The sequence below is a fragment of the Thrips palmi genome, unplaced genomic scaffold (assembly GCF_012932325.1).
Source record: "Thrips palmi isolate BJ-2018 unplaced genomic scaffold, TpBJ-2018v1 HiC_scaffold_6, whole genome shotgun sequence".
Lineage (NCBI taxonomy): Eukaryota > Metazoa > Arthropoda > Insecta > Thysanoptera > Thripidae > Thrips > Thrips palmi.
The window spans coordinates 4,733,056-4,746,657 of NW_023144633.1; positions in this window are offsets into that span (position 1 = coordinate 4,733,056).

The window sequence follows — 13,602 nt, forward strand, 5'->3', positions numbered from 1 at the left end:
GGTGCGGCACTCCCGCTGCAGGGCGGGGCGGGGCGGGGCGGTGCAAACGGCCGCCTCCGTCCAGCCCCCCACCGCTCTGTCTCTCTCGCACTCACGGGCCGTCCCGCAGGGGCGCGAGAGAGACGGAGCGACGAAACGACTGTTCGCAACCACCCCGCAGATGAAAAGAACGCAGACAATGCGCGGCCTCTGGCAAGCCTGCGGGCTGAGCGTCGCTTTCGTCGCTCTGTCTCTCTCGCACCTATGCGTGGCGCCCCGCCAGTGCGAGAGAGACAGAGCGAGAAAACGACTCTCGCTGGCAACCGGCGGCTCGCTCTTCACCAACAGACCTGCAGTGCACTCTCTCCGGTGCGTTCTGAAGAGCACCCTCTTAAAAGTGCGGCACGAGTGCACTCTTACCAGTGTAGTCATTTTTAAAACACTCAGGAGAGTGTACCTACTCAGATGAGTGCCTTCGAGTGTCCTGAAACATAAAGTCATCAAGCGTAATGCTTCACGTTTGGGCACTTCATCTCCTCCCTGGCGACGTGGTGACTGTCTCCGGTCCAGCTGACAGTGAGCCAACCTTGGGAGCGCCTGCGGACGGCGGGGTAGGCAGCGCCGGTGCACGGCCGCTGGCGGCGTGGCCTACCTCCCAGGCTGACTCGCAGTGGGCTAGAAGACCAGCGCAGGCGGCCAAAACTCGAGACGCGTTTTGAGCTCCAGAGTCGCTATATGGGACTCGAACCGAACGTGTGACCCCACCAATGGATTCCTCGTTCGGAGAGCGATCCATTGGTGGGGTCACACGTTCGGTTCGAGTCCGATTTAGCGACTCTGGAGCTCAAAATGCGTCTCGAGTTTCGGCCGCCGCCACCGGTCTTCTGGCCCACTGTGCGACGATGGCGACGGCCGCCAGGGGTCGCCACCTGTTGCCTTCCCTCCGCGAATCCGCGCCTCGCCCGACGAAAGCGAGCGGCTTACCTTTATTTAGGCGCGCAGGTGTTGCTCCTTGTGCTTGGACGCGCCGGGCCACGTCGCGGACGCTCGCCGCGCGGGACAGGCATGTTCAGGCGCGAGTCACAGCGGTGGCGGCGCCGTCCGAGGTTCAAATCTCATCCGATCGGAATTTTTTTTTTTTTGTTTTTCCCGTTTCCATTCACCGCGTGGTGTGCGACCGATCTGGATGTACGCGGCGCGGCGGAGGCGCGACGCACGTTGTTCCAATCCTGTCACTGCGACGCCTGCAACAGAGGAGCGAGGGAACGTGAGGGAAAACGACGATCGAAAACACACGCACGCACACACACACGCGGCTCGTCCAATTTATGATGGCACGTCCTGCTGTGCATGGGGCAGGCCGGGCGGGCAGTGAGAAACGAGAGCTTGTTTCCGTGCACTCAAGGACAAGGACAGCCTCCCCCTCCCCTCCCCGCGCTCCGGCCGGACCGTGCTCAGCGCTCCACTGAGAAGTATATTGCCGGCAGATCAAATGTTGAATGGCCGTTGGGGCGGGCCGGGGCCTACACTGCCCGGCAGGCCGGCCGGTCCGGTCAGAGAAAGCCAGCGCGCGGCTGCCTCGCCTTCGACTTGGCGGGGCACTTAATGTGGTGGAAAGGGCCTGGGGACCAGCGGGGGGCCGTGGAGGGGGAGGGGGTCGGGGGCTGGGGTCATCTATTCATGGTCGCGGCCAGGCGGGCACTACCCCATCCGCGCTCCATCCGTCCGTTCTTCCCCCTCCCCTCCTGTCGTGCTTCCGCGGTGAAGCCGATTGATTTCATACTCCAGTGCATGTGATCACTGCCCCGTGGGGGTAATTAATTTGATATCCCAGACGGAGAACGGTGGGCCGTACCGCCGCGCTGCTCGAGCACGTCCAAAAATCGCGGACCGAGGTCCTTCCGCGCGCTGGGCATTTTTCATCCCGGAGCTTTCTTTTCTTTTACGGAGGGCGCGTGGCAACGGGGCTGTAATACGATTGGGGGAGGGAGCATTAATAGGAAATAGCGTGGATGTGCGATTTCCCGGCGGCGCGCGCCTCGCCCGCCAGCGCACGGTGGCCCGGCCTGGCCCCGCCCCCGGGGAGCCCACGCTCTGTCCCTCTCGCACCCCCGCGCGACACCCCATGAGTATGAAAAGAGCGAGCAGGGAGGGAGGGAGAGAGACGGGGCGGTGGCGGTGGGGGGCGCGGAAAACCCGTAAATCCTCGAGCCCCAGCGGCCCTGGAGGCTCCAGCCAGGCTCCAGAGTCGCTGCGCGGTGCTGAGCAGGGCGGGGAACGTCACGCGACGGCCCGACCAGGCCCGGCGGCGCAACAACGCACGCTAGCGCGCTCTAGCTTCCTGTCCGGAATTAATTACATCCCGCTGGCGGAGCGGGAAAAGACATGTCAGCGAAAGGCACGATTTCGGCTTTGCCCGCCGCGGCGCCTCCCCCTCCCCCTCCCCCTCCCCCTCCCTTGACGCCCCGCCACCGTCACGCGCCGTCAATCCGAGCCGCGCCCGCCTCGCCCTGATAAGATGCCAACTACACGATTCAACCACGTCTTCCGTATCATACTGCTTGGGCCCGAAAAACACAAAACTTCCGCCACTTTTTATTTTTCCACTTTCCAGTTTCCATACTTATTCCCGCGCGGTTTTTCTCTTTGCTCCTTTCCGCCGCGGTGCACTTAGTTTCCTCGCAGTGCCGCAGCCTGCTCGGTCTGCGCAGCGCACGGAAGGCTGGGCAAAGCGCGGCGGCGCTTCGGAGGATATGAAGCAGAATCCCTCGTCTCGTCTGCTATTCCGTCGTCTTTTTCCGGATCTGTGCAGCGTTAAAAGTTTTTTTTTTTTTTTTAAGTTGGCGGGAAGTTGGCAACCGCAGCCTCAGATTCGCCGTCGTTTTTTCCGATCGTTTCGTATTGCACTCTAAAAGTCTTCTTGGGAATTTTCTCCATAGTATGGTAAAGAATCTCACGGGTGGTGCAGTTGCCTTCACTTACAACTTGCCTCTAAAAATATATTGTGCCTTTTAGAAATTTTGCCCAATTTCTTTCGTACTTTCGAGAAAATCTCTACCATAATATCACTTTTCATTCATAAAACGTTTGGAGTGTGGTTTCCGATATGAATTTTAGCAGTGCGCCACACAGGCATCCGCACTGCCGCCGCCGCTGCGTGACAGAAAGAAGCCGTCGCGGTTGCGTAAGGTTGCCACCCGTCGCCATGGCGACGAATGTAGGGGAGCCACACTGCCGGACGAAAGGGGCTGGGAATTTTATTTACCATAAGCTCGCCGAGAATCCAAAGGTCAGACTTGTCGCCACTCCAGTCCAGGGGCGAGCGACGGAAATTCTTGAAAAACTCGGGTAGTCATGTCAAGTTTTTGATCCGACCAAAAAATCGCCGAATGGTTTGTTCTTGCAGTGTGTTTGCAGAGAAAACAAGTCATGTCAAGACGATAGAAAAGTCCCGAGGAAAAATGGGCGAAGTTATCTGGCAAGAAACGAGGATGTTTTGCTCTGTGCTGCGATTCGTCTCGGAGCCAGCGAGGCGGCCAACACGTGAGGTGCCCGGGGCGTCGCGGTGGGCGCGGAGGGCGCCGTGGTTGGTGGTGAGCCGAGTCGGCACACCAAGACAAAGGCAGCCAGCCAGTTATCTTGTCATTGTGCCCGGGCCGCCCGGGCTGCTAATTTGGTCGGAGCGGAGAGGGTCAGGGTCTTGGGCCTTGTCTGACAGACCCACACGGCGTCCGTCTCTGCGAGCCAGTGTGCAGCCCCCGGCCGCTTCAAACTACCCGCCAGTACTAAGCACCCCCCTCCCCCTCAAATTCCACCTTCCCCTCCGCTCCCCAATCTCCTCCCCTCCGATTGGCCCCGGGCCTCACATTAGGCTTCCCGTTTGACTGATGGCGAGCCATCATCAGGGTCAGGATAGCCTGTAAATTATATCGTACTGCTTCCAATGGGCCATGTATTGGGAAGGGAGGGGGGGGGGCCTTAGTGCCAGAGAATCGTATGGCGGCTCCAGTCCGAAATTATGGCACGTCGATACTATCCTTTGTGATGGATGCCAGGTCGACCTTTTGATGGTAACGTTTCCATATGTCTTCCCTGAACTGAGTGATCATCTGACAGAGCAACGTATCTTCATTGGGAATCCCATAGTAAATACGCTGTTTTGTACGAATGCCGCACAACTACAGTATGGGCATCATAAATTCTAAAACAATGGTTTACTCATAAAACTTCAGGGCTCAGATTGGTTGTTTGTGGAGGTTTTGACATTGGGGAGATAATTTTTTTGGTTTCTGCTTCGCACCGAGAACACGGCAGGCAAATTGCAGAGCGGTCACTTTTCGGTGAGCCGAAACGCAGGGCTGTGGCTCTATCGCTCGACCAAAAAGTTTGGCCGTGTATCGACTGTTGCATTGCATTGTACCCATTATCGCTGGATTTGGTGATGTGCCCGTCCGTGGATAAAGAGTCCGCGTGCAGCGATAAGCTTCCCGCCCTTCTTCCCCCCCCCCTCTCTCTCTCGCATTTCCCCTCTCAGAAACGCCTTATTTTGACCATATTTGAGGTGTAAGCAAGCTGTTTAGTTTGTTGGGCGAATTACAAAGTATTCTGGTTTTATGCGAAGAATTGCCTTTTACCACCGTTTTCATCATTTAAGTCTCTTCAGGTGATGTAATATGCTCAACAATTTCAGTAAAAGCAAGAGCTTAATTGGATACCGCTTGGAGAGTGTTGAGCAAGGAATTCCGCGTGCAGCGCTGTCAATGCCATGGACGGCGCTCTAAATCAAAAGGCTCTCCTCAAAGTTTCCGTCCGGTTGCCCGCTCCCCCCCCCCCTTTCCCCCTAGCGGGCAGCTGGCAGCCAGGAAGGTGAGGGAAGCCACCCTAATGAGTCGGACTAACGACTCGCCTCGCGAAACGGCAACGCGCCGGAAAAATGCTGGCCGAGGAGCGGCGGCGCGGACAGACGGACGGACGGACGGACAGACAGACAGACAGACAGAAGGTCTGCGTGGTTCGGACGGACAATGGTAGGCTAGGCGGTCTCGTCCTGGGCCGGCCGGGGCGGGCATGGATGGCCTGGACATCGCTCTGGCCGGCCTGGGCTGGGGCCCGCCGCTGGAGGCTGGCCGAGTCCGGAGCCCGCGCTGCGATTCGATTCCAGTACAGGGATAATGTGATGGAATTTGGTCCGGGGAAAGAAGGGGTTGCGTCCTTCCTACTCGCCTGGAATTCGCAAAAGGGGAAAGGCCTTCCCCTAGCTCTCCAGTGGGGCAGTGCGCCTGGCCGCGCCCTCTGCGAGAGGCCCCACGGCCCCGCGCCCCCGCGGCCCCAAGCCCGGCCAGCGAGGGAACTAGGACTGGGGCACGGACCGCAAAACCGCGCACGCGGGCCGTGGCGCTCTCACCTGCCGGGAAGCAGCCCAGGCGTGCCCAGGCGTGCAGGCCTTGGCACAGTGGGCCAGAAGACCGGTGGAGGCGGCCGAAACTCCAGACGCGTTTTGAGCTCCAGAGTCGCTAAACAGGGCTCGAACCGAACGTGTGACCCCACCAATGGATTGCTCTCCGAACGAGGAATCCATTGGTGGGGCCACACGTTCGGTTCGAGTCCTGTTCAGCGACTCTGGAGCTCAAAACGCGTCTAGAGTTTTGGCCGCCTCCACCAGTCTTCCGACCCACTGTGGGCCGCACTAACGGCGAAGGGGCGAAACTTTAGCGCCGCAGCGAAACCTTCCGCTTCCTTTTTGCACGGGGCTCCAAAGGCAGGGCAAGGCGAACAGCTGTGGCCGAGCCAGGCCAGCCAGCGGAGCCAAGCCAGCCAGGCCGGCCAGGCCGGCGATGGGGGTATCTGATAGCTGCCATGGCATCGCAAGTGTAGAATCGGCGCCCACTCCCCTCCCCCTCCCCCCCTATCTGCCTGGCCCGGCCCGGCCCGGGCCCCTGATGGCCAGACCTCCCGGCGAGCGGCGCTGTCCCCGTGGTGCGCACCTCCCAGGCGCTCGCCGCGCCGTGGCCCCGCCGTGGCCCCGCCGTGGCCCCGCCCCCGCTTCGTTACCGCCGGCCCAGTCGTAAGGGGCAGGGCCCAGCCCGACCCGGCCCAGCCTAGCCTAGACTCAAGTTCCCGACTACTTCTCCCGCGCGTAAACAGAGCATTTTATTTTTAACTTTACTCCGTCATAAAGGGGCGGCCGGTGCGTCCTTCCTTTTTATTTTCGCACTCCTTTTCCTGTTCCGTTGTTTGTTGCCTCTTCCTGGTTCTCTCCGGGCTCTCTCTCTCTCTCTCTCTCTCTCTCTCTCTCTCTCTCTCTCTCTCTCTCTCTCTCTCTCTCTCTCTCTCTCTGACGTCCTTTCATTGATCAACAACGCTGAATGGCACCGAAATGGCGATTAGAGGAGCCCCAATGAACCATTTTGCCCGCCTATTCCTTCCCCGCCCTCGAGTCCCTCATTCAGGACATTCGGGGCGCGCGATGTGAATTTATTCGTCCTGCCCTACAGTGTGTCCCTCATATTTCGCCCGGCCCACGACGCCCTCCACCCCCCCCCCCTGCCGCCGCGAACCCTTCGCCGCTGATAGCAATTCTCCAGAGGGAGTATATTTATCGCGGGGAAGGATTTCGTATTTCCTCGCGCTGTCCTTTTGCGCGAGCGCCGCGCGCCCCTTGTCCAGTGCCCCGTGAAATACGGCCGCGGAGGCCGCGCGACACGCGACATACGGACGGACGGACAGACAGACAGACAGACGGGACAGACGAACGGACGGACAGACAGACAGACAGACAGCACCGGTGTAAATGCCATCAGGATTTTCTGATTGAATTTCTGATTTCCAATCAGAAATCAGGATTTTCCTGATTGATTTTCTGATTTCTGATTGTCAATCAGGAATTATTTCTGATTTCTGATTGTCAATCAGGAATTATTTCTGATTTCTGATTGTCAATCAGGAATTATTTCTGATTTCTGATTGTCAATCAGAAAAAATCCTGATTGAGTACCGACATCAGAAAATTCCTGATTTCTGATGTCTGAGTGCCAATCAGAAATTTCCTGATATTTGATTTCTGATTGGCAATCAGAAAATTTCTGACTGCTTTTCTGATTGCTGATTGCCGCTCAGAAATCAGAAAAGAACATCAGGAAATTTTGATGGTGTCAAAGTACAGATGCCTATAAAATGGAAAGTATTTGCGATATCGGTTTCAAATTTGGTATGTGACATGTTCAGCCGATTTGACTAGGGCCATTTTAATCTTATGCACATCGGATCATCTTTAGTAGCATATCGAGGCCTGATCACGAGCTATCGAAAATCGGACTTCAGATTTGGATCGGACTCAGTTTTGACCCCCCAGAGAAGTTATCATCAATTTTGAATGTGCCTCGGCATGGTCATATTACCGATGTTTGAAGTTGTCTTACCAATCAGAACTGTCCACTCAGAAAAAACACAATCAGAAATGATCCAGGAAGCGGAAGAAGGGAATAACTTGACTTATCCCCAAATTGAGTTTTTATTTTATTATTGTGCCTTAGAATGGTTTACATCATTACACCAAATTATTTGACTGAATTCCAAGCAGTTTAGGAGAAAATCCACATGGAAAAAGGGTATAACTCAACTTAACCCCTTTTTCGGTCTAAATTTCATTGGAAAATGGAGATAACTCAACCTTAGTCTACATGAGTCCGTTTGACAAATTGGCAAAAGGATATAACTCAACTTGTGTTTTTATGAATCTAGTGTAAAAAGAATCAACTCAACTTAACCCCCCCTTAATTTTAAATTTCAATTTGGAAAAAAGAGCTAAGTCCAAAAAATACACCAGAGTAACATACACTTTATGCAGACTATTGTTCCACTTGACTTGTCTCCACATTCCTCTTTGTTTAGGAAATATAAGGTGAGCTGACTCTGTTTTCCATTTCAACGGAAAGTGACAAGTCGCAGAAATCCTCTACGGAGTGACCTTACACTTTTGATTCTTTTTTCAAAATTTTACCAATGCTTTTTGAAATTATTAACATCTGCAACATCCATTTGTTTTGTTTTAGTTTTCCCTGCTAACAGTTTTTCGTTTCTCCTGAAAAATGGCCAAAATTGAGTTATCCCCTTCTTCCGCTTCCTGGATCAAATAGTCAATCAGAACTGGTACCAATCAGAAATCATCAATCAGAGGTGCGCGAAAAAACATCAGGATTTTCCAATCAGAAAATATCCTGATTGACCAATCAGGAATTTCCTGATTGAAATCCTGATGAATTTTACACCGGTGAGACAACCGCATGACAGGGAGGCGTAATCGGAGTCACAGCGATTGATTGTCGAATTGTGATTGTGATTGTGAAAAATTAACAACAGCAAAAAAGAACAAGAAACTGGAACACGGATCTGGAAGGACGCGGCCTAAAAAGCAGCACTACCCCGTCCCTACTCGCAATATTGTCGCAAGAAGCGGCAACGCCGCGCCACGCTGTGAATACAATTAGGAAGGGCCGGGTGGGAGGGGGGGGGGGGATAGTCCGGCTCAGGACATGTCCGGTAGGGTCCGGCGGCACAGTCGCAGACCAGGCGCCAGGCACGGCATGACGGGAAGTGAGGCGAGGTGTTCGCCGCCAGGCCCGAATCGCCCGAAGCGCCCAAAGCCAGGCCCCTCGGACCTCCCTCAGACCCGTCCAGCGTGGACGGTCCGCGGAAGGAGGAGTTGGCCTCATCGGTTGGAATTGGCTCCGTTTAGCGACTCTGGAGCTCAAAACGCGTCCAGAGTTTTGGCCGCCTCCACCGGTCTTCTAGCCCACTGTGCGAGGGCGGCGGGCGGCGAGAGGGACCCGGACCGGCCGGGGCTAGCCGGGCCGGCGGGGAGGCGAAGGGGCTTCTGTTTCATTAGGCGCAGTCACCCCTAAGGAAGATACCGGCCCTTGATTCTGACAACTAATTTTAGTGTCACAGCGGCGGCAGGGCTGAGCAGCGGGACCCGGCCCCGCCCTCCCGTATTCCATCATCAGCACACTGTTGAAAGTGAATTGGAAAATCCCAGAAAGTGCGTTCGGAAGGCCCGTTTCGAGAAATTCCTAAATGCCTCCTTTTTTCACAACAGACTTTTTTTCGTACTATATACCTGCTGGATACTCGTTCAAAATAAAAACATTGGAGGTCTACGAATTTTTTTCCAAGATTTTGCAAATTTTGTTTCCGACGTAGGATTTTTTTTAACAGTGTGGCGAAAGCAGCAGCAGCAGCAACACCGACAACAACAACACTAACAGCGCCCTAACGAGCAGCAAGCAGCAGCAGCAAGACGCACGCCCTGCGACATGTAGATCCGCGAGGAGGAGGCGGCGACTGCACGCAACCTCAAAAAAAAAAAAAAAAAAAAAATACCGCCCAGCAATTAGGAACTTGAATTGCTAAGCCAATAAGTACAGAAAGGTTGAAAAAAAAAATTCCGAGGCTCGCGGCAAAGTTTCCGCGAGCATCGCCGCCGACGCCGACCGACACTGAAAACGGAGAAACAAACAAAAAGTTTTCCATGGCGACTCGGCGGTTTTTGAACCCGGGACAGTCGGTCGGTGTGTTTGCGGCTTGGGGCGAGGGGAGGAAACGAGGCGACCGAGCAACGCCAGACACGCCTTCATCGGCAACACGCACCGCGGACTGACTCCGAGAGTCGTCGCTCTGTCTCTCTCGCACCTGTGCGGCGCGCCCCGTGAGTGCGAGAGAGACAGAGCGACGACTCTCGGAATCAGTCCACAGCGCACGTTAAGGCCGTCCATAATTCAAAGCGGGGCCCTGTGTAAGCACATCGCGGGTCGTTCTCGGATTCTCGGCTTGGCTTGCCACTGCGCCCGGGGCGGCGCGGGGCGGCGCGGGGCGGCGCGGGGCCTTTCGGCTCCACTTTAACTCAGCCACAAGTTTGCATGACCTGCGCCACTTAAACAAGGGCTGCCTGGGGACCCACCTGTAGCACCGAGCCCTGACGGAGGCCTGCCATTTTATTTTTTTAGGGTGGAGGGACAGCAGTGCTTTTGCTTCCAACCGCACCCTTGAGCTTTCCTCCCCCCCCCCTCCCCCTTTCCGGTTCCAAAAGATAACGCACGTGCGGCGGGGCGCGCCAAACTTCGTGTTTGTTTCCTTTCTCTGCGAAATCCTCCTCGGCTTTTAATTGTCTTTCGGTGGCGTTTCGCGGGATGAGCCACCTCCCCCGTCTCTCTCCCTCCTCCTTCTCTCCGAAGGAGAAAAGCTACCTCTCCCTCCCTCTCTCCTTTTCCCTTTCCCTCCTCAGCGGACTGGGCAACGGGATTTGTTGATGACGTGTTATCGCGCCCATGCAGTGGGTGAGCTTTGATGCGAAAAATCTAGTAATGTCAATGTCCACCTCGAGCTGTCATAAAGTGGCGAAAATAAATTCCCACCATACGTTTGAAGGGAAATCCATCAGTCGAAGTCCCCTCATTTCGAAGTCGTGGGACATCGTTTTCACGTAACCGTCTCTCGCGCAGTCTGCAGCGGGCGGGTTGGAGTTCCCTTCCCCGTCAGCCTCGCGACACACACCCTTTGTGGAGTAGAAACAGGGGACACCTCGTCCAAAGCACGCACAGTGGGCCAGAAGACCGGTGGAGGCGGCCAAAACTCCAGACGCAATTTGAGCTCCAGAGTCGCTACACAGGCCTCAAACCGAACGTGTGACCCCACCAATGGATTCGTCGTTCGGAGAGCAATTCATTGGTGGGGTCACACATTCGATTCGAGTCCTGTTTAGCGACTCTGGAGCTCAAAACGGGTCAAGAGTTTTGTCCACCTCCACCGGTCTTCTGGCCCACTGTGGCACGCCCTGCGAAGCGCTTCACCCGGCCAGCGGCACAAGTGGCCCAAAGAGAGCAGAAATAAAATGGAGGCCAGGGGCGAACGGCCCCAGCGGACTGATTCCGAGGAGTCGCGCCGTCGCTCTGTCCTCGTCGCACTCACGGGGCGCGCCGCGGCCGCGAGAGAGACAGAGCGACGCAACGAGTCCTGGGAATGGCTCGGCTGGACGTGGCTCGGCCGGCCAGCGCTGCTGGCTGCTCCACTGGGTGCTCCACTGGGTGCCCAGCGACGCCCATCCATCTCCCAGAAAACAAATAAAGTATCAGTGTCACCCATTAAACGGCGGGCAGCGCAGCGCGGCGGCAGCGGGCACTGGCTGCGCTGCGCGGATTACGGTCAGGGCGAGCAGCAGCACAGTGGGCCAGCAGACCGGTGGAGGCGGCCAAAACTCCAGACGCGTTTTGAGCTCCAGAGTCGCTAAATGGCACTCGAACCGAACGACTGATCCCACCAATGGATTCCTCGTTCGGAGAGCAATCCATTGATGGGGTCACACGTTCGATTCGAGTCCTATTTAGGGACTCTGGAGCTAAAACGCGTCTGGAGTTTCGGCCGCCTCCACCGGTCTTCTGGGCCACTGTGCAAACTCTGAATTTTTTTGAAAAGTGTTACTCTTGTGCATTCGTTCCATGACATCAGCGAGCTGGCCCGAATAAAAGCCCCGACCAATTACACGAGTTCTTGCGTCAGCAGCGAGTTCCCTCGAGTCCCGGTCCTCGGCCAGACCGGGTCCTTCAGCTCCCCGGCAGGCCCAGGGCGGCCCTCCCTGGCTCTCCAGCCCTCAACCCTTCGCCGCGGCCCTTTCACGGCCTGAGGACTCGGCGGCCAGGTGGCCCTTCTCGGCCCCCGAGCCCTTCAAACTCCCTTGCACGCCGCGGCACGGCCGGCACGCGGCCCTCTTGGTGCCCTTCGGTCCTCCAAACCGCCGTGCAGTCGTTTTCGTCGCCCTGTCTGTCTCGAAGGCAACGCCCCGTGAGTGCGAGGGAGACAGAGCGACAGTCCGCAGCGCGGTCCAACTGCTCACCTTGCCCCGAGGGTCGGTCACTCGCGGCGCTGAGAGGCGCGGAGCGGCGCGGAGGGTGCCCGCTCAGGCCCCGAAGGGCGGGAGAGGCCCTCTGGCGGTAATCCTGTGGTGCGGGCGCGGCGGGGCGGGGCGCGGGCCAGCGGGGGTCTGCCGGAGCCCGACGGCGACGTGCGCGAGATCGTCGGAACGGCCTGGCGGCGCGGCGGCGCGGGGCGGCGGCGGGAACGCGGCAGGTTGCGTCGCGGCGACTGTTCGGCGCGGACCTCCACGGCACACTGAGGTCCCCGGCAGCGCCGCTACCCGGCGCCAGCCGAAGCGCCAGCTAGGCCACCCCCGCGGGCCGCAGCTCGGGATGAGGGCACTGGGGGCGGCCGGGCACGGGCCGGGCCGGGCGGCACAGGCTCCACGGGGAGGGAAGGGTGCTGCCAGCCCTGCCTGCCTGCCTGCCTGCCTGCCTGCCGGCCTGCCCGGCCTGCCCGGGCGTGTTGGGGTTTAGGGGCGGCGTGGTGCCGCGGTCTGGTTGTCCCTGGTTGCCCGCCTGGCCGGCTGGCCTGGCCGCCCTGCATGCGAGTAGGGTGGTACGCCTGTGCCGACCACACTTGGGGTTTGCGGTCGGAGCTCGGCCAGGTTTAACGCCATTGCAAAGTGAGAACTGTGGTATGTGCGCCGCCGTGCCGCACACATCACCCTCGCCGCGCGTGGAAATGCTGCCACTGTTTCCCATGCTCACCGCCTGCGGGGTAGGCAAGTCCGCGAGCCGGTCGTGCCCATTACCATTAAGGGCTAGACCCCCGGGCGTTCGCTCGGGCTGGCTAGGACCAGCACCATGTCCGCGCTTGCGGCTGCGGGTACTCCAGCCGGAACATGAGCGTTTTTATGGATGGGCAGAGACGTGCTGGGCGCTGGGGCGAGCCAGGGCCCGGCCAAGGCCCCGGCAGAGGGAGCCAAGCGAGGCTGAGATAGTCGTGGCCGCCTCGCTGCTTCGCTGCCTCGGCCTGGCTACGGCTTGCCTTCCGCCTTCAATTCCAGTCGGGCCCGGCCACTCCTCACCCCTAAACAAGCATTGGAGCGAGCGGGCCGCCCCGCCAGCCCCGCCAGCCCCGCCCCAACCCGACTCACTGCGAAGCCCGCGAAGCCCTGGGCTCGGGGCCAGCGGCCACCAGCCAGCTCTGTGGCCCGGCCAAATGGTGGGGCGACCCTGCTAAGGGCGGGCCCTGCCCTGCCTGCCCTGCTGGTCCCCGGACGGCCCTGGGCGGGCGGACGGCGGAACACTGTTGCTCCTGGTGTTGCTTGGGCAGGGCAGGGCCGGCAGGGCTGGGAGGGAATTGAAAATAAATAAAGGACATGTCCCTGGCGACCGGCGACCGTATGGGCTCCGAATGGGGCCTTACCCCAGACCGCACAGCCACGGCACTGCCCCACGCCGTGCGACGCGACACTGCTGTGGGCGGTGCCTAGCGGTGCCGTGCCACGCGGCCAGGCCAGGCCGCTCTCCATGCGGCTGGAGCCCCTCGCGCGCGGGGTAGCTACGACGGGGACTGGGCGATCCCCTTGCCGGTGGAGGCATGATGATGTTGGAAAGAGTATAGGACCGTCGCCACCCCACCAATCAGGGCCTCTCGATCAAGCTCTCCGCATTGCCAACACTGTGAGAAACCTCGGTGCATAGGGTGTTGGAAAGGTCATTTTCATTAACACTCACGTCTAAAAGTAAAAATTTATTTTCATATCTTAACAAT